Source organism: Armigeres subalbatus, chromosome 1 (genome assembly GCF_024139115.2).
Source record: "Armigeres subalbatus isolate Guangzhou_Male chromosome 1, GZ_Asu_2, whole genome shotgun sequence".
Lineage (NCBI taxonomy): Eukaryota > Metazoa > Arthropoda > Insecta > Diptera > Culicidae > Armigeres > Armigeres subalbatus.
Genome location: NC_085139.1, coordinates 267,256,403 through 267,279,486, shown reverse-complemented (window position 1 = coordinate 267,279,486; position 23,084 = coordinate 267,256,403). Strand labels below are relative to the sequence as shown.

General features: G+C 38.8%; 2 protein-coding genes and 1 long non-coding RNA gene across 3 annotated transcripts in view; 2 read left to right on the top strand and 1 right to left on the bottom strand.

Moving 5' to 3' along the window:
* Nucleotides 1–13,337, top strand: part of LOC134207399 (vacuolar protein sorting-associated protein 16 homolog) — a 22,955-nt gene extending 9,618 nt beyond the window's left edge. The window contains exon 7 of the mRNA XM_062683122.1: nucleotides 13,199–13,337. The gene's annotated coding sequence lies outside the window, so the exon portion shown is untranslated. The remainder of the gene's footprint in view (nucleotides 1–13,198) is intronic.
* Nucleotides 12,111–23,084, bottom strand: part of LOC134207400 (zinc finger protein ubi-d4) — a 20,001-nt gene continuing 9,027 nt past the window's right edge. The window contains exon 2 of the mRNA XM_062683124.1: nucleotides 12,111–13,382. The gene's annotated coding sequence lies outside the window, so the exon portion shown is untranslated. The remainder of the gene's footprint in view (nucleotides 13,383–23,084) is intronic.
* LOC134207402 (uncharacterized) overlaps nucleotides 13,640–23,084 on the top strand; it is a 20,251-nt gene continuing 10,806 nt past the window's right edge. Inside the window, exon 1 of the long non-coding RNA XR_009978367.1 lies at nucleotides 13,640–13,874. This is a non-coding gene — a long non-coding RNA (uncharacterized LOC134207402). The remainder of the gene's footprint in view (nucleotides 13,875–23,084) is intronic.

Sequence of the window (23,084 nt, the reverse complement as noted above, 5' to 3'; positions counted from 1 at the left end):
GTCAGTCATCATCAGGCAAGTCTTCTTCTTCTTATTTCTGTTTTGGGTGGTGCTTTCTTTTGTGCACACACCCACCTAATTGGACCGGCATCGCAGGCCATATGTCCACCTATCTCTACTTTATACTCCGGTGGAGTTTACAATCATTGTTTGCACTCTTCTTTATCGACATGTTTCGATGTTTCTTAAATGTGTCTTACAATGGCGAGTCTTCTTCTCTTCTCTTCTTCTCATTGGATTTACATACCCACACTGGGACAGAGCCGCCTCGCAGCTTAGTGTTCATTAAACACTTCCACAGTTGTTAACTGCGAGGTTTCTAAGCCAGGTTACCATTTTTGCATTCGTATATCATGAGGCTAACACGATGATACTTTTATGCCCGGGGAGTCAAGATAATTTCCAATCCGAAAATTGCCTAGACCGGCACCGGGAATCGAACCCAGCCACCCTCAGCATGGTCTTGCTTTGTAGCCGCGCGTCTTACCTCACGGCTAAGGAGGGCCCAAATGGCGAGTGTTTGTTTGATTTTACGTCCGTAGACTTTTTTATTCGTGTATAGTCATATAGACTTTAATCCCTTTATATTAAAGGGTGTGGAATCGAACCCATGAACCCATCTGATTTAGAGTCAGACGTGTAGACAACCCCCTACAATCAGGCAGTCATGACGGTAATGGAACGTACACACGGTCAAGCAGTTTGACCAACATTGACTCCACCTCTCGTTTATTCAAACATCCATCAAGTTTTACCAACAGCGGCACGAACAATCAATTTATTCGACCAACAATATCACACACGAGCGACCGAAGCGCCAACTTGAGCACCAACCATCAACACATATATGGGGGTTTGTGCAACTTCACTACAAATGCTCAAACATGTTCGACGAACCTTGACTCCACCCCCGACAACTAAAACCAAAATCAAACCGTTCCAACCGAGCCGCCAACTGTCAAATGGTTGTTCGAACTTCACACATACGAGACGAGCTAGCCTTGGGCTGAAAGTTTCTTTAATAAAGATATATATAAAAAAACACACGCGTTCAAACAAAGGAGCAACCGAAGCGTTTTCTTGGGGGCGGAGTCAATGTTCGTCAAACTGCTTGACTGGTATGTACGTTGCATAAGGCTCGTTCCCCAAAACGCTACCGTATGTGTGTGGTACTACATGATAAACATAAACAGAGCATGCCACATGGTAGTGGTCATATGACAACTCCTCGCACTTGCATTCATTGCAAGTGCAAGTATTCACGCGTCGTAGTAACCCAGAATATCTCTTCCTCATAGGCTGACCAGATCATTTCGGTGCAAAAACGGGACAAACGCACTTGCAAAACGGAACATGTCAAAAAACCTTGTGATAACATTCAAGAGCTGTGGAAATTTCAAAATCGATTGGCTTTATTTTTATTTTCCGTGTGAGAAGTTAGAGAAAGTTTTTAGAGTGCATCATTCACCACCCTTTAAGCTAGTTGTGGAAAAATACTAAACTACAAATATTTTACTCTTCAAAGGGGCTTGGACAAAAACACGAAGGAATAAAAAAATAAGCATCATCATTTTTTTTTAAATTGAGGAATTTTGAAATTTTATTTTAATCCACTCTCAAACATGCAATTAGGCTATCCATGAGGACATTCAGCGATGGGACTGACAATCTAAATCAAAACAAAGTGTGTATGCAGTTGAGGCCCTCCTTAGCCGTGCGGTAAGATGCGCGGCTACAAAGCAAGACCATGCTGAGGGTGGCTGGGTTCGATTCCCGGTGCCGGTCTAGGCAATTTTTGGATTGGAAATTGTCTCGACGACCCTGGGCATAAAAGTATCATCGTGTTAGCCTCATGATATACGAATGCAGAAATGGTATCCTGGCTTAGAAACCTCGCAGTTAATAACTGTGGAAGTGCTTAATGAACACTAAGCTGCGAGGCGGCAATGTCCCAGTGTGGGGATGTAATGCCAATGAAGAAGAAGAAGAAGAAGAAGAAGCAGTTGAAGGCAACTCACTTCTGGTGTAAATCGCGTTTTTCGCAATTTCCTTTGGATTGTTCTGTCAGTCCGGTCAGAATCTGTCAAAAAATCAAGGTAAACAAAAATCGTCAGCTGATCGCAGCTGTCTTATGGATTGTCTAATATTATAATAATTTTATTACTAACCATTATCACGTTGTTGTACGATTAAGGCAAAAATGTCAAAAGACAAATACGAAAAGAGCAATAGGGTGGGATTATTGATTTCCCGTGCCAAAACCCTTTCCCATGAATATAAGTGGCGGAAAATCTGCGGATAAGAATAACATAACAAGAATCTCAACAAATGTAATTCAATTATTTCCATGTCAAATCTAATCAATCCACAGTCCTTTTTGATCGAAATTGATTTAAATGACGGTAAAAGTAACCTCATGTCTTGGGAATCTTGTCCATTTATTTTGTCCCCTTGTGCTTCCAAAGAGGCGAGACTCATGCAATTTCGTCGCTAAAAGTAAAACAGATCCTGGCTAATTTGGTAGACTGCTTTACAGCTCGGACTCTTAGAGATTTCCGCCGGATTGTATTTTAAATCAGGCCGAAATTCTAATTTTCTACCAACGGAATCCACACATATGGAAGCAAAATTTGCAGACAAGCTTCTGATCTGTAAACCAGTCTTAAAGCGTGGGAAGACCAAATTTTCCCTTGGTTTGAAACCGCTCTAGACTTTGAATAATTATATCTTTATTAATACATAATAAAAAGATAATAATTGAAAAAGAATCAAATAAAAATATGTGATAAAGCAGATTAAAAAAAAATAGAATTACCTACCTCTCAAGATTGAAAAATAAATAAAATAAACTTAATCTGGGAATTAGAATGTCGTCCCTGCGCTTATTTTTATTGACGTTGAGACGTGACCTGATTTTCAGGATATTCTTGCTTTAAAAAAATCTTGAATAATATTCCAAACATTCAAGAATGTGTTCCATCCATTATTGTGTACATACGATGTGAGAAATTGTAATTAAATTGATTTTTTATTTGGTTTATCGACGGTTGGGATTAATATACGGGCTGTTATTAATATGGGAACAGATACCCTACCAAGTTACCGGTTCCGTTCAAGCCACTGCCAAATTAGCCAAATTCTAAGGATTAATGAAAAAACGGGACAAATTGAGGATTTTTTAGATTACGACGGGACAGCACAATAAGGTCTGAAAAACGGGACTGTCCCGTTAAATACGGTACGTATGGTCAGCCTACTTCCTCATTCAACTCCAAGCAATCTGACAGGTAAGACGTGCTTACTCAAATGGTTCCTTTTCACAGCATTATATCAGATTTCCACAATGGCGGTCCTGCCAGGAGTTACAAATTATTCATCGTTGCAATGCTAAAAGGAACCTAATAAAGTAATTTAGTTGAAAAGGGACCATTTAAAGTTTATTTTTTATCAGAATTGCTAATCCGACAGATAACCACAGATTACACAGGATTTTGTTTTTACACGATTTTTTTTTCGCTCGTATTTTTGATCGTGTGACTTCAATTTGCCACCAAACTCTTCGCAACATGTTTCAAAAAATCCAGAATAAATCAAAGAAAAATCACATGAGAATTAATATACGTTAAACATTTAGGATGAGTGGAAAATTGAGAAAACGTAAATCGCGTAAAAACAAAATCCAGTGTACTTGCTTTTCAGGTGAGTGAAAAATTACTGTTAGCAAAGACACGGGGTTCCCCTGACTGTTATTAACAAGTATGCGGAAAACCTTGGGTAATGTTTTTTAATAGAATTATTAAACAATAAATTATTAAATTTGCCCCTACCTTTAATAATTCACAGGTATTATGACAGGATTGAAACGTAGCGGTGTAAGGTTTGAAGGTGGAACAGAAAACAAGATTGCAAAGCTTAATTCGCTACTCAAAGATTTGTTCAGTATTGTCGATCTGGGAGAGTTGGCCAAATGCAAGAATATAGAGAAATAATAATTATATCTCTATTAAACCGGATATTCTTTTTAGCTAAGAACGTTCAATTGAATCAGTATGCTGATATACCAGTGGTATACTGTTATGATGTGCCAGCTTTGATTCAACGCTTTAAAGACAACATGTCCTTTAAAGATAGTGGCGTTATACGGCTATAAGTGCTGGCTTTGGCTCAACACTTGCCTGAAAAATTTGAACCCATTTCTTTGATTTGGAACAGTTTGTTTAAACTGAAAGGTTTAGAGTTTATTATTGCAGGTGACCTTAAGATTATGAACCTGATAATAGGAATAATGGCCCACTCTCCAAGAAATCCCTGTCCATATTGTGAGATCGAGAAAAAAAACACCTTGGTATACAGAGCGACGTTTCCTGGACTATTGGAAACATTCGTGATAACTGCGGCCGTGATACAGGATCTAATAAAAAACGATAAAATCGAGCAAGCAGCGTAGAAGTACTTCTCATTTCTGGTAAGGACAATGATTAAGTGTCCTCCTCCTCCACTTCCCGTGATCCCCGGAATCGTCAACGCCATCTTCAAAGCATTGGGAAAATTGAGCCCAGACTGGGCAGATTTGTGGGTAAATCAGGCGCATGTCTGACATCTTCAGCGTACATACGTCATCACTGGGCGGGCATGCCACGATCTTCTTGACGCTGCGGAGATTCTACAAAATAAGGCGGTTTTAACAAAGTTTGTTGACGTAAGTATGAGTGGAGCTACAGTAACAAACAAATATGCAACTAACATTTGTGTTTTTTGTTCAAAGGTTTTGAAGAATTTTCAAAATGTCTACAATTCTTGCTTTTCATGTGGATAAGTTCGTTGCTTCATGGGATAGTTTGGTTCTCCCGAATAACTCCAAATACCATATCACAAAATTCCATGTAAAATAATTTTGTAATACATTCGGCCATGGGCTGGGATGGCACAATGAGCAGGCATCGGAGTCCGTCCACAGCGATTTTAACGCAACATGGGAAAGATATGGAACGCCAAATACGTCAAAGTTGTATAAAGCCCAACTCTTGCACGCTGTAATTGATTCCAATAGAGGACATGTGTGAATTTAATCGGAGTAGACAATAGTGGAGAGTTGTAGATTTAATTAGGGTTAACCATTCTTAGGTGTTTAGAAATGAATGTAAAATAATATTAAACTTTTCCTAATTTTTAATTATTCTTAGGTTAAACTCCTCTGCATAGCATAGCACAGTAGCTAATACTTTAGCATGAAATTTTACTGGCAGTGACAAAAAAAACTTCTTTTATTGCTGACGCCACCTTGGAAGCAGGAAAAAATGCATTTGACGAGATTTTATATTGCGTTTCTTCGATATAACGCAGTTGCAGCTCCAAAAGGGCGTAACTACAAAAAGGGCCCTACGATATTTTTTTTTAATTACACCCAGAGATGCAGTTTAGTGCCAGAATTCAGCTCCGGGTATTACTTTTGATGGAGATTTTTTTTGTTAATAACGGTCAGGGGAGCACCGTGATGTGAAAATGAAACAGCAGAGGAAAAGTGTATAGCACTGAGCGGATCTTCATGATCGCGCAGAGCGGGTCAAGTGGACCGCGCAGAGCGAATTGGAAGAGCCCCATGAAGCGGCCACAAAATATCGCGCTTAGCTGGCCAAATGTACTACACTTAGGCCACAGACAAACAGACGTAACACTAAGGAAATTCCCATAAACCATGAGCTCAACGGTCGTTTTAAACTCAACTGCTTGCGAGTTTCACATCCAGGGGCGCGCGCATCGTATACCTTTGTATTTGACATCTCACACTCGTACCTTCTGTTGACATTGTCGTACTAAACTTTGTTTCGTACAACATGCACGTTAGGGGCCGTACACATATTACGTAAGCACTTATGGGGGGAGGGGGGTCTGTCAATATCTTACGCTCCATATAAATAAAAAATCTTTTGTATGAAAAAAATCTCACAAGGGGGGAGGGGGTGGTCGAAAAACCCAGAAAAATTGCTTACGTAATAAGTGTACGACCCCTTAGGTGGTGGTAAAATAACTGGGCGATGGATTTTGAAACAAATTGTTCAAGCTGTTACGTCTGTTTGTCTGTGCTAAGGCTGTGAAGTGAACCATTTCACCGATTCGTTTAGATTGGACGATAACTAGAAGTCTCAGCTGGATTTTTATCCGGCTTCAAAATTGGAACAACTTTGGCGTTTTTCCATTCATCTGGGAAGTATGCCATTTGAAAATATTTGTGAAATAAATTAATCAAAAAGGATAAAGGAAGTTTTTTGATAAGTGTGTAAGTAGAAAATACCATCATCACCCGGTGATTTCATATTTTTAAGGGTCTGTCTCATTTGGAGAATTAAACTTAAAAGTGACAGTTCGAAAATTAAAAAATCACCCCGTTATAAGAATGGCTGGTGCTACCAAGCAATTCCAATAGGACATCGATGGAAAATGATTCGATATCTGTCAAAAGTAATCTTGCTCTGCGAGCAGGGTTATTTGATAATTATGGAAATGTCACTTCTAAGGGTCTGTCTCATTTGGAGAATTAAACTTAAAAGTGACAGTTCGAAAATTAGAAAATCACCCAGTCATAAGAATGGTTGGTGCTATCCAGCAATTCCAATAAGACATCGATGCTAAATGATTCGATATCTGTCAAAAGTAATCTTGCTCTGCGAGCAGGGTTATTCGTTAATTATTGAAATGTCACTTTTAAGTTTAATTTCAGTTTAATTCTCCAAATGAGACAGACCCTAAGTTTAATTTCAGTTTAATTATCCAATTGAGACAGACCCTAAATTTTCTAGTAATAGATCTCACTTCATCCAAATCAGTTCCTCTCAAACTGCTGAGCAAGTTTTTGAGCCTTTTCGCAATTTGTTAATAAAATTTTATTCCCCTCTTTAAGCGCTGGAATTGGCTTTTGAGTTTTTTTTTAAAGAATTTTCGTTAATTTCCAAAAGGGATCGCGAGTTCTTTGGTATTGCCTTCGCCTCACATTTTTAAGACGGATCAGTAGCTGAAGATCGTCGTCAATAATAATGGAGTTGATAATTTCACATTTAGGAATTGCAATGCCTCTGGCTTCGGCAATTAAATTTGTCAAAGATACGAGAGAGAAGATATTTTAGTTACCAGATAAAGATTGTCGCTGTCGTCGCTGTCCGGGACATCTTTTGCTGGCGAGGATAGGGGATCAAAATGTCAATGAAGGAAAAATACATACGATTTGACAGTTAGGTACCACACATGTTTCGGACAGCAGAACAAAGGGAACCGAAGCGACAATCTTTATCTGGTAACTAAAATATCTTTTTACGAGAGCATTATCAATATCACAGTTGATAGGAATATGTACCAACATCAAAATCCCTTTTGATACACGTTTTTATATAAATTTCAATCAGCTCTATGATAATTAAAAGTAGATCTGATTGGATTGTTAATGGCTTCTTGTGAGATTTCAGAAGTCACAGGAAGGTGATCAGAGTTAAAGTCATCATGAGTTACAAATCGGCCACACAGCTGACTTAAATCCGTTAAAACTAAATCAATTGTAGAAGGATTTCGACTGGAAAAAAACAAGTTGGTCCATTGGGATATTGAATAGTATAATATCCCGCAGAACAATCAAATAAAATGAACGGTGTTTGGCATTGGAGTCACCAATTATGGAAAACTTGGATTTGTTGCGAGTTAGAATTTGAAGATCAGCTCTCAACAAATTCCTTTGCTGCCCATTGCACTGGAAAGGCAAGTAGGCAGCAATAAAAGAGAATTATTGTCCAAAATTTGTTTCAACAGAAACACCCAAGGTTTGAAAATTTTTTCGATCATTTCGGTTAATAGAATAATTTGGATCTCTTTTGATGAAGAGTTTACTTACTTACTTATGGATCCTGTACACCTCCGGTGGTGCAAAGGGCCGACTAGAAAGATCTCCATCCTGAGCGTTGCCCGGCTATCGCTTTAACCTGTTGCCAGGTTAGATTTCGGTCGACTTCTTTTATTTCTTTATTGAGGCTTCACCGCCATGAACCTCTGGGTCTGCCTCTGCTGCGATGTCCCGCTGGGTTCCAGTCTAATGCTTGTTACTTGTTATTTCGTTTCCGCACCTACGTAGAGTGTGGCCGACCCAGCCCCACTTCCGATTTCGAATGTCTGTTGCTATCGGCCTCTGGTGACAACGACGATGGAGCTCGTTGTTTGAGATCCAGTTGTGAGGCCACCAGGCCCGAATTATATACCGCAGGCATCTGTTAATGAACACCTGCAGCCGTTGAGTGTTCTCCACTGATACACACCATGTTTCGCTAGCGTATAACAGCACAGATTTCACGTTGGAGTTGAAAATTCGTATTTTGGTGCCTTCACTTATCTGCCTGTTTTTTCAGATATTTCTTAAACTCGCAAAGGCAGCCCTTGCTTTCTTGATCCGTGCGCCTATGTCGATCTTGGTACAGTCGTTTGACGCCATTTGGCTTCCAAGATATTGGAAGCTTTCAACATTCTCCACTGGAAGGAGTATCCGTGTTTACATCCAACGATTTGGTTTTGTTGACGTTGATGTCTAAACCTGCCGAGGAGGAGCGCTCGGCAAGGTCTTTGAGCTTACTCTGCATTTCAGAGCGCCGTTGCGCGAGGAGTGCAACGTCATCAGCCAATTCGAAGTCGTTTAGGTGCTCCATGGTTATAGGCTGCCATAACAGCCCACGGTTTGGTTCACGGTCAATCGCATCTACCAGAATCTCATCGATTACGATGAGGAACAGTAACGGGGATAGAATACATCCTTGCCTCACACCAGCTACGACCCGGATAGGGTCGGACAGGACCCCATTGTGCAGTATTCTACACGAAAAGGTCTCGTACTGTGTTTCGATGAGGCCGATGATTTTCCAGAATGATGCGGAGCGTGACAATATGGTCCACACAAGATCTTCCGGCACGGAATCCGGCTTGCTGCCGCCGGAGAGTCGCATCGATCTTCTCCTGAATCCGGGTTACGATAATTTTGCACAGAACTTTGAGAATGGTACACAGCAACATAATGCCTCGCCAGGTCACCCTTTTTGGGCACCTTCACTAAAATATCTTGCATCCAGTCGACCGGGAAAGTTGCGGTGTCCCAGATATTACGAAATAAACGATGCAGTAGTTGAGCGGATGTCATGGGGTCAGCTGGGGCTTTATTCGATTTCATGCTTTGGATGGCTGTTTGAATCTCTAGCAGTGATGGAGCTTCGGTATTGACGCGTGTTATACGTCGGATCCTAGGCAGATCATGCCGAGGTGGTGATGGCCTGGCTGGCAGTTGAAAAAGTTGTTCGAAGTGCTCGAACCAGCGTACCAGCTGGTCAGTTGGGTCGGTCAATAACTGATCATTCGCGTCTTTTACAGGCATCGTTGCATTCATCTTCGCCCCGCTTAAGCGTCGTGAGATATAGAGGAGGCGAATGTCCCCGGTTGCGGCGGCTTTCTCTCCTTCGTCGGCCAGAGAGTCTGCCCACGCTCGCTTGTCCCGTCGACATGAGCGTTTTACTTCTTTCTCAAGAGCCGCGTATCGTTGACGGGCTAAGACTTTGGCTCCTCTGGTTTTCGATCGCTCTATCGCGGCTTTGGCTTCTCTTCGCTCCTCTATCTTCCTCCAGGTCTCATCGGTGATCCATTGTTTTCCCTGGGTGCGCAGTTCTCCCAGATTTTTCTCGCTGGTGGCGATGAAGGCATTCTTGATGGCGGTCCATTGGTCTTCACGCTGCCACCTTCCGGAATATCTGCAGCACGCGTCTCCAGTTATTCAACGAAGAACCGTTTCACCGTGGCATCTTCCAGTCGGGGTGTGTTGAATCGTCGTCCAACTCTTTCCTGCTGCCGCCGAATGCGCGCAATGCGCTGGCGTATTTCGCCGATGAGGAGGCGATGATCAGACGCGGTATCGGCACTACATTTATTCCGTACATCAAGAAGGCTCCGTTTCCATTTTCAGCTGATGCAGATGTGATCGATTTGATTTTCTGTAAAGCCGTCACGGGAGACCCACGTGACCTTGTGAACCGGTCGATGAGGGAAGAGCGATCCCCCGATCACCATGTCGTTATTACCACAAAATTCTGCGAACAGCTCTCCGTTTTCGCTCATTTCTCTGAGACCATGGCGTCCCATAATGCGCTCATGGTTCGAGTTGTCGGATCCGATCTTCGCATTGAAGTCGCCCAAACAGATCACCCTTCGGAATTCTATCTACGACGGCATTGAGTTGACTGTAGAAGTTCTCTTTGATGAAGAGTCCAGGTTTAAAAGAAGTTCTGTTATAATGGCAATGTGCGCATTATGAACTGATAGAAAGTTGAATAATCATCTTCCTTACCCTTTAAAGAGCGGGCATTCCAATTCAAAATTTTCAAAGAATTATTTGGATCCATAAAACGAAGTCCAATAACAACTTTTTGAGTAAATTTGATACCAACCTGAACAGCTTTAGTTTTGGTATTTGCTTTGAACATTGCATCAACCATATGATGCAATTGTTCAGTTAGAAAATCGGAAGCAAGCAAACATGCTACCTGAATCGTCAGAACGAACGTTATTTTCCGTTGATGAATGGCAACGGGTACACGCAAAAAAATGTTGCGGTCGAAACTACCATTCCGAGGGTTAATTTAAGAATACGCACCGACGATTTTCAGCAGACAACAAACCCGTTTGATTTTACCATGCGCGCAGTAAAAATCAACTGTGGTCCTGGTGGAATGTTGTTACATGCACTGAATCAGTGGTGAATTTGTCTGAATGCATGGTTAATTTAACTGAAAATTTGTGGTTGTTTTAAAAACATGGCGTAGTCTACAAAATAGTAATTGTTACCATGAAAATTTTTTCTGTGGATGAAATTCATTCATCGCCAGTAAATTTTCAGAAACGTTGATTGTGGTGGGTATGAACTGCTCGACCGCGGATTTTAGGCGTTTGTAATATGTTTACCCGGCGAACCTGGGATCTTTTTGGAATTTCCCGTCATCAATTTTGCACGGGAACTTAAAACGTTTTGCGTGAAAGACATGGCACATTTAAATTTATTGGAATATTCTCTCGCAGGACAGGCGTCCTTGGCGTGAGAGGTTCCACCACAAATCATGCATTTAGCATCCATATGGCAATGTTTAGTTCCGTGACCCCACTTTTGTTATTTACGGCACTGAGTGGGGTTTTGGAAATTTCCCCCAGGCCTGTGGAAATATTCCCATGTAACACGGACATGGGACATAGTGCAGTCCTTTTCCAAACTTTGTATATTATTTATTTTACTTTGTTGAAGTGAACTAAATTAAATTCTTGAGAAATACCCCTCTGGGAAGTACCAGCGAGATTTTTTTTTCATCTTAATTACTTGGACTGGTGAAAATCCGAGTAATTGAGACTTTTCAATACGACTTTGAACAATCGCTCAGTTTTGTCGTAGTATTTGAAGAATTTATGGCGCTTCTCAGTTAAATACTGAAGAAGACGTTTGCGATCCTCAAAGGATCCCGGCAAAACGCGGCAGTCACCCTTCCTGGCAATCTGACATGAAACCTTGATCCCCTGAAGGTTACTCAAAATCTCATTCCTAAAGCCAGAAAATTCGGCAACAGATACCACAACTGGCGGAATCCGATTGGCTAAGTTCAATAGGAGAAGAATTATATTCAATGTTAGAGTTAGAAGGAACATCTGAAGTCTGCAGCTTCCTTCTATTTTCTCCGCGCTTTGACAGGACGGTCTTGAAACCTTGTTTCTTAGAAGGAAGTGGAGAATTCAGAGACTCGCCCTTCCTCTTGTTTTTAATAATGCTCATTGCTGAGCGAGGAGATGTAGAAGGTTACAGAAGGGTGAAATTGCTTTGGGTAGTATTTAAAACTTCCTTCGAATCGCACAGAATGGTACCCGGTAGGATGCTCTCAAGGCATCATTGTTTGTTAGGGGTTTGTGAACAGCAGCTGAACGAGTCTCACTTACAGAAATACGTTCAAAATGTACACATTTCTAATATTAGAACCGTGGTTTGAACCAGTTTGATGAACACATATTCAAACAATTCCTCGGGATCAATTTCAGAATAGAGAGAAAAGGAGAGACCGAAATTAGATTTTGGAAAATATTTCCTCATTTTATTCAGCATCCATCTTCAGTGTCCATATAGATATCTATGTATATTCATGTACATGGTTTTGTTTTCGGCTGTTCCTTTTTAGTTTTTTGTTTGCTGTTTGTTTTATTTCATAAATTTAATCTTCTCATTTACGCGGTGACTTGTATCTTTCTTCCTGTTTGACGGAACTCTCCAATATTTGTCTTTTTTTCCATGTTGGTGAGTGTGTACCGTGTGTTTGTTTGTGTTGTTTGCTGTTTTTATTTTATAATTATCATATCGCTACAAGAAGGGGATAATAATGGAATAATAAGTAAATATATCGTCGTTGAAAAATCCATTTACACTTAGACAATAATGTGAAACTTGTTCGGTTTTCATTCCACTATGCCACCGACGGTCCGTTTTCCAAACGTTCCTCTCGTGGTAGTTATGTTCCTTCGCGTCTCCTCTGTCTGTGGTATACTTCACGCAAAATGAGTGGCTGTTACTGCTAAATCCTACAACTATTGCAACAAGTAAGTGTTATCCGGTGTGCTTGCATACGGGTTGCTGTGGGAGTTGGTTTTTTTTCCTACTAAACTGAATAAAACTCTTAACAAACTAAATAATAGTGTGACTCGTTTGCAATTGTTTCTAGTTTCATCTGTTTGTTAAGAATTAAATATAACTCTGTTAGAAGCTGTTATTTGATTAAACATTTTGAAGATGTGAAATCTATTTCGGTGTGCATGTGTGTAGGGGTGTAACAGAATCCGATTTTCGTTCTATAGCAAGGATGGTTTCTGTATTTGTTTCTAAAAAAAAGGAAGTACAACCTGCTGGGTACTATTTACAATTGAATCGTTTCGATCTCTATTTGCTTGAAGATTTTTCCAGTATTTTTCTATGTCGAAAGTCGCATTTTCTCTTCAATCCGAAATGTATAAGCAAAACATATTAAACACAAAAAGCTTTGTAATATTAATAATAGTTAGTAGAGTTTTGATGATGACCAGAATTGCAATAATATCCAAATAGATACGAGTTAAAAAGAGAAATAAATTTAGATCTGTTTTGATATTTTCTTCTTTCTTTCAGCTGTGATTGGTTTATACAAGGCATGCCTTCAAGGATGCTCGATATTGGAAGATTGCTTCCTTCATTTTTGTTTCTACTACGGCCCGTTGTCGTCCATTTTTGGTTGGCAGGCGTTCGCTGCACAACACAATCGTATAAAACATCCATCGAAAAGGGTCTGGGTTCAAGTCAGCCTCAAAGGTACCTGCGGAACGAGATGAATTGAAATAAATTATTCATTTAACAGTTTCTACTTTGTTGCAGATGATAATGGTTTAATTGTGAATTAAGTTGTACGATGCAGGTAAAAACCAACTGGAAGAAAAGTTCATCTTTGTTTGATTCAGACAACATCATCTTATGGTTAATGACACATCAATATAATAGAGATTATATGTTTGATATGTTGATGTTGCTTTCTTTTCAGACTTTCAGCAGAACTACGGAAGGGAATTACCGAATTTGAAATTGAACTTTGTTAGAAAGACTGCGCTTTTCAGCGCTCTTTGGTCATATGATGATAAAAGTATTCAAGTATGAAGGTGGTAATTCAGATGCAATACAATTGGAAAGTTTTGTGACTCATCAATTTACAGCATGCAATGCAAGTGACTATACACAAACATTATGGAACAAATTACACGTTGTTACAGAAATAATGCGTACAATCATTGGATTATTTTGCACAGGCCTTCAGGTATGTATTTAATATAATTTAAGTAACAAATTTTTCGTATTGTGGCATACTCATACATTGTTCTGATTATCGGAAACGTGTCATTGATTTTTAACTAATTGATATAGGTGCAATCATATTAACTATCATAAAGGCTACCAACAAAATTTTTAATGGCTCTTCTAAAGAGTTCATAATAATGAGGAAATCTTAGTATGATGAAACGATACACGAGTTTCCACTTCTGGGCTCAAAACCTTTCAATATTTCATGAATATTCTTGTACTACTTAAACATGGAATGCTAAGAACCTTTCAACACACCTTTCATCACAAGATTCATGCATGGAACTTAAAGTAAGTTTCAGGGATACAGAAAAACCTTTGGATCAGACACTTTTATTGCCTACCTTATGGCTGATGATTAAAGATTTTAAAAAATGGGAAGGTCCATAACGAGTTATGTGTTTCTGAAAATAGTTCTGATTAGAAGAATATTTTGAAGCGAACATGGAAGTTGCGGAATATTGGAAGTCTATGTGGACATTTTGAGAAAGCTTGAGAAGAATATAACGATTTTCAAAAAAAAAAATGTTAGTAACTGTGAGACATATAGCTTCCGTATAGTGCACGCAGATGAATGTTGTGCAACATTTTAACTTAGATAAATCATTTCAATGATATTAACTTTCGATGCACTAGTTTCTGAATTTGTTATCAATGTCAACAATTAGTAAGTGAAACAGCATTTTTATCATAGTATATTATCTCCAACGTGGTACGAAGCTTAAAAAAATACGAAATCGTTGACCCGGGCTCAATAGATGACAAATTGGACAAATGATTTGTAGTTGCATATAGACTCAAATGTCCTTAACACAGCTCTCTTCTATGAGCTCGATACTCTTCAAGGAGGAAAGCCTAAAAAGTCTAAACTATCATTTATCATAGCACACAAAGGTTCTGTAAAGTTTTGACTAAATTGGGCTAGTCGCCATTTTGGTTAACTTTAATCCGAAGCCAAAAAAGTATTGAAAAGTGACTCGGGTGATGTAGAGGTCAAGAGATAGTGGAATGAAATGGCCGCTCAAGTTGATAAACAAACTAATTCGAGGTATTGCAAGAAAAGCTCTTTATCTCATCAAATCAAAGAAGTAAACGCAGAGTTTGAAGAAATAGTTTTAATTACAATTGAAAACGATAAAGACGATAGACGATAAAGATGAGAGACTAAGTCTCTTACAATCGTTACATGCCACGAAACGAAAACAAGCTCATCGCGATCTGATACAAGTGCTCTTAAAACAGAATCGGAGAACCAGTCCACATACACAAGCTAATTTGATTATTTGTTGGAGACAAGAATTTTTGCGCAAAGCCTGTGTAAAACAAGTCAAAATGCATCATCAGCAATAGTGCCCCCGGAATGGAGCGTTTTGAAAAGGAAATTAACATGGAGTATATCCTCCCGAACCTTTATTCTTGTTAACATTGGCTCCTGAAAGTGTAACAAAAGAATTTTCAATCTGATTATTCAACTGTTTTCTTTCAATGAAGCAATGCGGAGATAAAGCTGATATTTTGTGTTTAGACGTTGAGTGAATCGAGCAAGAGGAAGAACTTTAAGTAGTGGAAATAATTCTTTCGATTATTTTAGAATCCTCCAAAGTTTTCTGTATTCAAACAAGTATTATGAGTTTGGAAGTATGATGATGATGATGATGATGATGATATATATATTATATTTCCAAATTCTGACTTGTCTAGACCGATTTTTGCATATGATATTTATTAAAACCTGAAAATAAACTGGAAAACTCAGGGAATTTTTCCCGGATTTCGAGTAGACACCCTGGAAATACTAATTGCGGAAACACAATTATTTTTAGCAAAATGACCAAAAAATTATCTAACTTCATATTAAAATTTATCTAACTAAAAATTATCTAACTTCCTTAATGTTTATTCAAGTCGTTTACAATTATTACACATGGCAACAGTTTATCAAAATACCTGTCAAACTGATGCAGTGCTGCTAGTTTACCGTTTTTTATAACTTCAAGAAATCGAAAACGTACTCTAACCCCACTCTACTCTAATTAGATGTGTTGTAACTATGTCAATTATTATCCGATTTTTGACAATTCAGAGATGCCTGAACTAGAAATTGAATGTAGTTTTACCATATGTTCATGGAATCGACCTTTACCATCGGATACTGGAGATATTCAGGCTTTTCGATGTTAGGTTCAGAACCGTAAATTTGTAAAATAAAGCAGGGCACTTGCTGATTGGAACCGTATGTTATTATTCCAGAAGTCTTCTGATACGTCAGGAATGAAAAACCAATCAAAAAGAAGGATCCTGGAGACGCTGGGGTGCCCCCGGGGAACCAGTAGTTTTTGCACCAAAACCAGTTATTCGAGGGCTCGTTTTTCATGTTATATGATCAGGACGTGAGATATGAATAAAAAATGAACCGCTTTAGGGACCTACGAGTTGCCCCAGGAGAGCATGTAGAAGGGGATATTTTAGTTCAAGCGCCAAAATCACTCATATTGTATATAAGATGGACTCAAACCATAATTACCGAATCTATACCACACTTCACTGTTGGACAAACAAACTCAGGTTTTTATTTCCACTGTGGAAAACCATGAAATAGAGTGGTCTAATGACTTGTTTTGGCATAAAATCTGATTTGTTGGGACGTAGTACTGTGTCCATTAAGTTGAACTTTTGTGGTAAAATCTGATATATCCCCTTCTACTGATTTGCAGGGAAAACTCGGAGGTCGTGGACATAGTCTGAGCAGGGAATCAATATTCGAGCAACGCCAAACAATATACGCTTTGTCATCAACAGAGTTTGTTGCTGACAAACGCATCTCTCAACAAGCCTTAATCAGAACCCGAACACAATATGACAAGAATCATTTGCCTTGCATGCTCTGATATTTCCGAGAATACGATGCTATTTTTATAATAAGAGTTAGATTCTCGAATATTTGCATAAAAGCAGAAACTACGATAGCATAAAACCGAAATTTGCTGTAGAGATAATGCAAAATAACGGGATGAAAAGTTAACAACAAAATTGTTTTCTTTTTTGTTGCTGACAAAATTTTTCAAATCTTTGTCATTATTATCTCCGAAAGAAACTATTTTTTTTGACGTAAACTACGTCTAAGGGGAAGACTCGGATACAGGGTGTAAAATGAAAATTTCAAAATTTGGGACCGTCACGAAATCATGTAAGATTTGTAACATAATTATCTTTCAATGGATTTTAAAGATTTATATATCAATAGATTCGCAAACTCTCCACCAATTTGCCAGTAGTATTGAAATTTTTGATTATCGACGCTAAATATTGAAAATTTTAGTTCTTTCATGCAACATGCATGCTCTATACAGCGTGTTCCAATCCTTGGTATTTGCCTACTTTTAGGGTTTTATCAATAATTGAACTGGGGTGTATGAATGTGGTGGTCCAGCTGCTAGACAGTGGAGTCCCCAAGATGAATACAATACTAGGTGCTTTAATCTACCCAGTTTGGGGAGGAGAAGAAGGCGGGGAAAACAAACCGACTGGCTCTCCCATACTAAAATTCAAGATGGCTGGATCGTGAATTTGGCAAATTGGAACTCCTAATGGTGTATTCATCTTGGGAGTCCCTACTCCATCACAGAGTGGAAGGGGCTGCTAAAACTGGGTAGTATTGTCGGTGGGATGGTTCCTTTTCTTCTATATAGAGCGGAATGATTTGTTCAGTTTAGTTTTACATAGTTTACGTTGAGGGGTCGTGTCTTGTATACAACCACAGGATTTTTTGTTTTTAACCACAACTTATCCCAATACCCACCACAAATGTACGGAACTGAACCCACCTTCGAAAAATCCGGAATATCTCCGGTATTTGATGGTCAAGGTCGTTTCCATGAACATATCATAAAAGAACATGAAATTTTTAGTTCAGGCATCCCTGAATAGTCAAAATCGGATAATAATTGACATAGTTACAATACATCTGATTATACCCTAAATTTGCCTATCCTAGTTATTTTGGACATCCCATGTATGATATTTAGAGGTGTGCGCCGCCGCCGGTGGCAGTTTTTGGCACGCCGCCGCCGCCTCCGACATTTCATTTTTGTATCGTTTATATCCAAAAACCTCATTGAAAATGAATTTTTGAACGGAAAAGAGTCGTTTGGCAGAAAGCCATTTGGCCGAAGACCACAAAGGCTGAAAGTTGTTTGGCCGAATATACCGTTTAACTGAAAATACTATTTGGTAGAAGCCGAGCAAAGTTTGAGAAGAAAATCGATAACTTGTTTTAATGTTAATGTTGGTTTCCGATAACAAAATAAGTACACCGTTTGATATCATATCATTCAATTTAGTAATATACAGCAAAAAGGGATAAAAATATGTAATCAATCATGATGATTCATATGTGAAAAGAAATTATGAATCAATTCGATGTCAAAATTAAAATATGTTTTTAATATGCTCTCATTATGTTTTCAGACTTTGCTAGGGTATCTTGCCTAAAGTTATTTGCCCGAGAATGTCATTTAGTCAAACAGTTGCTTTGGCTAAAAAAAGGTTGGCCATATAGCTTAATAGCCGAAAATGTCCTTTGGCCGAAATAGTCGTTTGGTCAAAAGTGTCGTTCGGCTGAATTGGTAATTTTCATCTAAAAAAATTGATGAACTTCCCCAGAAAATTCTTCCAGTTTTTTAGAATATTCATTTAGAAATTATTTTCAGATTTTCAACGAAAACTACTATCAAGTTTTGAGAACTCTTTGGAATAATCAAGAGGAGATCTTTGGATTTACCAAGGAAAATTGTTTGGAATTTCCATGAGAATCTCTTAGTTTTCACGGGAAGTTGTTCAAAATTTCTACCGGGAAATAATATGCACGGAAAGTTCCTATTGAGTTTTTGTAGGGTATTCTTTGAAATTTACCCAGAATATTGTGACTGGCAAAAGGGATGCTTTAATTTTGATTTCCTCAATCTAAATTATTTAAGATGGCTAGTTTTTAATCCTTTATTAGAGTGATTTTTTCGCAGGGGGATCAGCACTAGACGGCTAGTTTGGTATAACCAACTTTTAAACAACGGAAAAACGCTCGGAATTGTTGTGTATTTCTTCAGAAAATTCTTTCTATTTTCAATAACAACTTCTTGGGAAATTCCATTGACCGAAAGCAACAGACGGCCGAACTAGTAATTTGGCCATCAAAACCGTCTGGCCGAAAATGCCGTTTAGCCGAAATGGATTTTTGACATATTGGGCCATTTGGCCAAATGCCATTGACTGAACGATTAATATGGTTAAAAATTGGCCACTCGTTTGGCTAAATGACCTTTTTGTCAATTGATCATTGAACAAAATTCCTTAGCCTCTCTTCTTTTAAGTCGATATTGGCCTTTAGTCAAAAGATATTTTAGTTACAGGATAAAGATTGCTGCTGTCGTCGCTGTCCGAAACATCCTTTGCTTGCGAAGATAGGGTGCTAGCCAAGAACTATTTAGCAAAATTAACGTTAAACGGAAACTGTTATTAGGTCATAATTGGTTTGACCGAAAATGTAGTTTTGTCGAAAGCGACGTACAGCTAAAAGGAACATTTGTGAATAGTTGTTTGCCGTGACAGGTCATTTGGCTGAAAATGCCGTTCGGCCGAAATAGTCGTTTGACCAAGGGGTGGGACGCTGAGCACAATGTGCCAAGCACACTTTTTTACCGTGTGTTGGAACACTGTTAATCAACAATGAACAATCAATTCACAATGTGGCACACTGAGGCACACTTTTGACATTGACATTTGCAGAATGTCAAAAACCGGCAACCTTGCCAATTATTTTCATTATTCTCCCGCTTTTTCCGAAACATTTGCAAAAACTACCCCGTTGTTTTTTTTAAGTCATGTAAAGTTCAGCAAAATAGATTTTCAGGACGAATATTTTGTTCTTTTGTGAGAAACGGATGCAAGCGTAAATTTGTTCAGACTGCTCATGTGAATCGCAAAACAACCGCAAATTGAAATTAAAAACAAATATCTAGTATGAGCTTGCGTTGACGTGAGAAGGAGAAGGAGTAGCTATTTTGTTCACTTGCTCAAGTGTAGAAAAAACAATTAACTAACCACTGTTTGTTCATGTGAAAGGCATATATTTTCTTCCGTCTCTGAAATCAAATCCATCAAAGTTTTCTTGTAGTTCATTGGGATTTCTTTACGGAAAATTTCTTATCCCTAGAAAATTCCCGTACTGGCCCGCACCCTTTCGTAATTTTGAATATACTTGCCCATGCTAAGTGGTTGATGCAATATGTCCCAGTCTGATTTATAACTATTTTTAGAAGCAATGAAAGTGAAAATAGTTACAAATTAATGCAAGTACTAAGGGAAGATCAATTAATTACGTAACGCAAAAATTGACCTTTTTGAACCCCCCCTCCTATGACACACATTTTGTATGAAGCATCTGAAAATTTGGTATTGATCGTCACACTTCAGGCAACTTCTCTCCCCCTCTAAGCGTTACATAGTTTATGGATGATCGCAAATGGGTTATGCCGGTCGTTTTTGAATATAGTCAATAAACGAAGGAAATGGCCATGTTTTTTCCAAGCTGAAAAGCTCCAATGGAAACGACACATCCCGCGCAAAACATGGCGTATATTGAGTGGATTCGTCTTTCGTACGGATTGTGTCGTCTTTTTCGTGAACTTTCCGGATCTTTGTGTCGTTTCCTTTGTCAGCTCCGGTTAATCGATCAAAATCAAAAATTCTCTTACGTTTGACAGAAGTCATAATGTTTACGCTCGAACAGTGCTGCCAAAATTTATCGTTTTTCAGTACTTCTGTCAAACACATAACGTGGCACATTATGGCACACCGTGGCACAAATATTTAAGTGAACACAATTTAAATTGTGCTCAGCGTCCCACCCCTTGCGTTTGACCGAATAAATCATCTGACCAAAAATGTCTTTCGGTAAGAATTGTCATTTGGCAGAAAGAGCCATTTGGCCAAAAAATGTCCTTTCTGCAACTTCTTTGAAAAGTGTCGTTCGGCTGAATTGATCATTTAGCCAAAATGACGTTTAGCCGAACAGGTCATTTGACAGAAAATGCCGTTTACCTTCCGGGACTCGCTTGGTTCTGAACCGCTCACGCAGTCCCGCTTCTGTTGTGAACAACAAGCATGCTTTTTTCGAAGGTGTTGTGATTTTTACAATGGCGCGAGTCCCCGAAGGTTAACCCAAAGGGTTGTTTTGCCGAATAGCCAAATTAGCAGTTTGTTAATGGAATTTGGTTAGATGACTTTTGGCTTAAAGGCCAGCATCGACTTAAAAAGCAGAGAGGTTACAAAATTTCGCTCAACGGTCTTTCGACAAATAAGGCCTTTTTGCCGTTAATGTCATTAGGCCAAGCGGATGGATATTTTTGACTAAATTACCCGTTCAGTTATTGAAATTTGGCCGTATGCCGTTGGCCCAAACGATATTTTCGGACAAATGGCCCATTCTGTCAAACGATCATTTCGGACAAACCACCTGTTAGGGCAAATGACTTTTTCGGCCAAATTACCAAATCAGGCGTATGTCGCTTTCGGCTAATGGTATTTCCCAAGAATTTCTTATGGACAATACACTAGTCGTTCGATAACTGCAACACGTTTTCGTATCAGTTAGCGAATGCCGTTCGATAACTGCGACGCATTATAGACGTCAAACGATTATCAAATGACGTCAAATGCAATGGAAGTGCACCTGATTGTGCAGTGCAATGCAGATATCATCGACTTGGAAATCGTTTTGAAGTTCAGTTGTCCGACAACTGCAAAACTGATGTTACTTTCGAGTTTAAGTTAAAAACAATGCATTTAAATGACTATCAGTTACTGAACGTAAACTGTACAAAGAATTTCCCGTAAAAATCTAATAATTCCGAACAATTTCGTTGAAATCCTAAGACATTTTGAACAATCCTTCGCAAAAAAATCTAAAGAAGCTTCCGTTAAAATTCCGGAGAATTTCTCGTGAATATTCCAGAGAACGTTTGAGGTTTTGGCTTTCAGTCTTTTGGGACCAAAAACGGGGTTTTATGTTTTCATCCCGTTTTTGATCCCAAAAGTCAGAAAGCCAAAACCTCAAACGTCACCATCTTAGTCGAATCAATTAAGAAAGATATTCCAGAGAATTTTCCTTGAAAACTTCTTAGAGTCTCCCGTGGAACGGAGCTAGCCGTTCTATTCTAGACTGAGAAAGCCAATGTAAAACCAGCCGCACTCTCCTACAATTATGAAGAATTGTCTGTGTAAATTTCGACGAATGCTCAACAGAAGCTCATCACGAACTTTCCGTGAATTTCCGAAGATTTTCCTGTAGAAGAGAAGAACAATTTCTCGTTGAAATTTTGATGTTTCTCATGTAAATTGCGACGAATTTTATGCTGAAATTCCAGACAATTTTCTTTGGGAATTCTAAAGAGCTCCTCTAGGTTTCTCTAGGTCTAGAAAGATTTCTCGAAACTTCAAAGTAGTTACCGTGTAAAATCCGAAAATGATTTCCAAAGTTAGGGAAAAACTTATAGAATGTTATGAAGTTCATTGGATTTTAATGCAAAATTCAAAAGATGTCTTGAAAATATCTCGAAAAAATGAAAAAAAAAATCTTTGAGAAACGCAATAAAAAAATTACCACGCCGATTCACGCCGCCGCCGGGTAAAATGGCTTTCGGCGTGACGCCGAAAACGCCGCCGCCGCCGACCAAAATTCTGACAAACGCCGCCGCCGATGAATATCGGACCGGCGCACACCTCTAGGTATACTATATGAGATGCATTAGTCATTTTGATCGAATTCGAGTTAATATGCTCTGTATAAGCCTTCAAATTTGAGATAATCTACTCGAATAAACTAAGTGAACATTTTTGTATACCTCATAAAACGTATGTTTCCTCACCAAATTCCCTCTTGATCAAACTTCCTCCGAGTAAATATTTACATTCTTAGCTGTGATTTAAAAGCTATGTCAGCTATATTAAAAGCTATTTCAAACCGTCTGCGACCTAGCAATTGGTAAAAAACCGCACTTTTATTGCATCTAACGTCGATTGACAACCGTTTGACGTCTAGAATGCGTTGCAGTTATCGAACGGCATTCGTTAACTGAAAAGTAAACATTTTGCAGTTATCGAACGGCTGTTA